The sequence below is a fragment of the Acomys russatus genome, chromosome 1 (genome assembly GCF_903995435.1).
Source record: "Acomys russatus chromosome 1, mAcoRus1.1, whole genome shotgun sequence".
In the NCBI taxonomy this organism is placed as follows: Eukaryota; Metazoa; Chordata; class Mammalia; order Rodentia; family Muridae; genus Acomys; species Acomys russatus.
The window spans coordinates 70,353,243-70,357,028 of record NC_067137.1 but is presented as its reverse complement, the minus strand read 5'-3'; the positions used below and the strand labels follow the sequence as shown (position 1 = coordinate 70,357,028).

General features: G+C 39.9%; 1 pseudogene; it reads left to right on the top strand.

The window, feature by feature from the left end:
• The first annotated feature begins 766 nt into the window (after window positions 1-766).
• On the top strand, window positions 767-1,107 carry LOC127189614 (60S acidic ribosomal protein P2-like; annotated as a pseudogene).
• Window positions 1,108-3,786: the final 2,679 nt, after the last annotated feature.

Sequence of the window (3,786 nt, the reverse complement as noted above, 5' to 3'; positions counted from 1 at the left end):
TATAATATATAATATAATAATATAAACAGACCAAGATAAATGCATAAACATCAAAAGAGATGTGTTATTATCTTAAGATTTGAAAGCCTATTCATAATCAATTGCATAAAATAGTTCATAGCTATTCATTATAATGTAAATTTCAGTTTGTAATGAAGCATGCCACGATTGTTTAAAGCCTTTAATTGGCAAATAAATTAACTATAATGAATAGCAAGTGAGATCAATTATAAATGTTCATCACAAGAATAATGTACCTTTTAATAAAGATGTTGAAAAAAACTCGAGCAGTACTTGTTGCTCAGCAAATGTGTTAGAAGTTTGTGACAATGACAGAAGATCCAAATAATACTGTTTGAACATCCATGTCAGTATATTTAGAAAGTAATTCTTCAATCGACCTATAGGGAATGAACACATTCTTTAGAGACCTTTGTGATCCTCCCTTTAGCTATCAGACTATTGAAATGATGGCCCTCAAGAAACTGAAATTCCCGCAGCAAGGTTGGAAGGAAGGAAAGGCTGAAGCCTGGCGAAAGCCAGAAGAGAAATTTGTCTCCTGGCGAGAGAAATTTCTCACAGTTAGCAACCTGTCAAATGTCATTAAACAATACTAGAGCCAAAATAATGGTGTACCCACAGTGAGCAGACCAGGTCTGCTTAGTTATACATATCTGTTGCCCTCTACTTAAAGACTAGCTTTTACGCTTTTCGCTGCCCGACTCCGCCGAGGTCGCACGCGTGAGGCCTGTGCGCGGCTGCCAACATGCGTTACGTCGCCTCTTACCTACTGGCCGCCCTCGAGAGCAACTCCTCTCCTAGCTCCAAAGACATCAAGAAGATACTAGACAGCGTGGGCATCGACGCGGACGATGACCAGCTCAACAAGGTTATCAGTGAGCTGAATGGAAAAAACATTGAGGATGTCATTGCTCAGGGTGTTGGCAAGCTCGCCAGTGTGCCTGCTGGTGGGGCTGTAGCTGTTTCTGCTGTCCCTGGCTCAGAAGCTCCTGCTGCTGGATCTGCCCATGCTGCAGCAGAGAAGATGAGAAGAAGGACGAGTCCGAAGAGTCAGATGATGACATGGGATTTGGTTTGTTTGATTAAATTCTTGCTCCCCTGCAAATAAAACCTTTCTATGTATTAAAAAAAAAAAAAAAAAAAAAAAAAAAAAGGCTAGCTTTTACGTCAGGACCAAAAAAAAAAAAGATGGAATTGATGGCATGTGGTGTGGGGATGTCATCATGACCTCTTTATCTGTTTTTATCCCTTTTCCAAACATGACCACAAAGAATGATTCTAATTCTTCTTTCTCTACTTTTCACTACTATTTGTCTCTTTGGTTGGCCTAGTGAGAACAGACAAGTGGCTGGAACTCACTTGTCAGGTTGTCAGGACACAGGCTCTGACCCTAACAACTCCAATAACAATTTCGGGTGTCAGCCACCTGCTGCAAGTTGACTAAAGGATGAAAGGAAAGTTTGAAAGGTCTCAAGCAGCTGCAGGGATCACTTTATTCCAAGGGCTCTTCTTGTCTTCCCACTTGAGCTGGCATCAGCTGTTCTCTAATCTCTGTTTGGTGAAGCAGAGAAATGAATATTTACATTTCTTCTGGACTCTCAAGAAAGCTGATGCTTGCAGTTTCTCCCCAACAGTGCACCTCAGGCTTTGCCTTCCTTTTATATTAGGAACCCCTTTCACTAACTAGTCCCAGACTTATGGTCACAGCCTGTGTCCCAAAAAAAAAACAGGTTCAGCCACACTTCCTTGATAAGCCAATTGAAACCCCCAACATTAACAGATAAAAGCAGAAAGAGGTGATTCATTCAGTGTGTCTACATTAGGAAGAAGAACAGAGTTCCCGGGACATCTCCCTCCCAAAGTTCATCTTCAGGGTCTTGAAGTGAAGTTGATGTTTAAGTAGAGGGCTGGAGTTATGAGCAGCCAAGCAGGCCTAGTCAAGGTATGCCCCTACTCAACACTGGCCCATTGTTGTCTATTCTGTAATGTGGTCTGGAGTTGCAACCTCTTTTAGAGAGAGGCTCCCCCTCTGGCTACCCCATACTTAGCCCTTCTCTTCATATAGTGTGAGGTGTCTAGTGTAACTCCAGTTTCTTGGGTCTATAGTTTCAATAGCCAAAGTCAGAAATACAAGTGCCTCTTTTAAATAGTGTCATCTCATATAGTCCCTGGTATGTTATCTATGGTCCTATGGCTATGCATTTACTGGCTACAATATTTTGGTTCAGTAGGTTTTTAAAAATTACATGAAGTTGGGAGGAAGACATGGTGGTGGAACGGCTAAGAGGTGTTGGAGGAGAGGACGTGGAGATGAATATAATCAAAACACATTGAATACATGTATGAAAGTCTTTAAAAAAGAACAAATTTTAAAGAATATCTTTATCCTGCCAGGTCAGCTACATTTTCCTATTTTGTCTTTCAATACCTCAATCTTGAGGTAGAATATGTCTGTGTCTGAAACAAATATCATAAATAATTCGATAGGAGACAAAGTTTGAAAGCATTCAATTAGTGGCAAGTAACCATGCATAAGTGACATTTCTCTGGAACCTCTTGAATTTTAGTTGTTTTCAAAGGGCTGGCACAAGCAATTCTATCTTGTTGTTTGAGATGGGATCTTGTCATGAAGCTTATGGACAAAAACTTATGATCCTCCTGCCTTTGCTACCCAAAGGCCGGGATTATAGCCAAGCACTGCCACGACCAACATGAGTTCATTTTAATTCTGATACTTCTCCCACTTCTCTCTGAACAACAATATTCTCTGAAAACATCAATGTTTAGACATCTTATGTGTTTTCTCTCGACTGTCCTGTGATGGCTATTATTAGTTGTCAACTTGATTACATCTGGAATTAACTAAAAAACCAAGCAGCTGGGTATACCTGTGAGGGATTCTTAATTAAATCATTTGAAATGGGAAGATCTAGCTTTAGTTCAGATGTTTCAAGGTGGGAAGGTGCCACCTTTAATATGGGTCACCTTTTCTGGGGGCAGTCTATATAAATGACATGAAAAAAGAAAACATTGCTCTTTGCCTGCTTGCCCTTGCTCTTGCTGGAAAGTTCATTACCTTCAAAAAGAGCCTATTTCTACAGGATTCCAGCATATTCTGAAGACCAGCTAATACATTTAAACTCACATTTAAACAACTACTGGATTCTTGGACTTTTTCTTGGTAGAACATCTTTGTTGAACTAGATGGACCATAGCCTGTAAGCCACTCTAATAAGTTCCCAATAGCTAGATAGGTAGGTAGGTAGGTAGGTAGGTAGGTAGGTAGGTAGGTAGGTAGACAGATATCATGATTGAGAGAGAGAGAAAGAGACAAAAAGAGAGACAGAGACAGAGATGATAGATTCATTCTATAAGTTATGTTCTTCTAAACAATCCTCTGGATAAGGTATGTACTGATTTGTCTGATTCAATGCTGAGGGAGTAAATGACAGATGTCAAGGAGTTAGTGCCAATGAACCCTATATGGCAAATTCAAGCAACTAGGAGATATAGAAGGAATGGTTTTCAGGGCAGATATACCTGTGACACATTCTGTTTCTCTGGTGAGAGAGGCCCTAGAATCTCAAAACTATTGCTCAGTTTCCTTTGTCAGGAGTTGTACATCTGCAGAATGTTAACAGACAACAGTTTGCCATAAAGCTTTTCAAAAACACAACCATCAAGGGTAAATGCCTTTGTGGAGTGTTAACAAACAATAACTTTATAAAAGCATAACCAATAAAGTAGACCTACTTCAAAAATTAA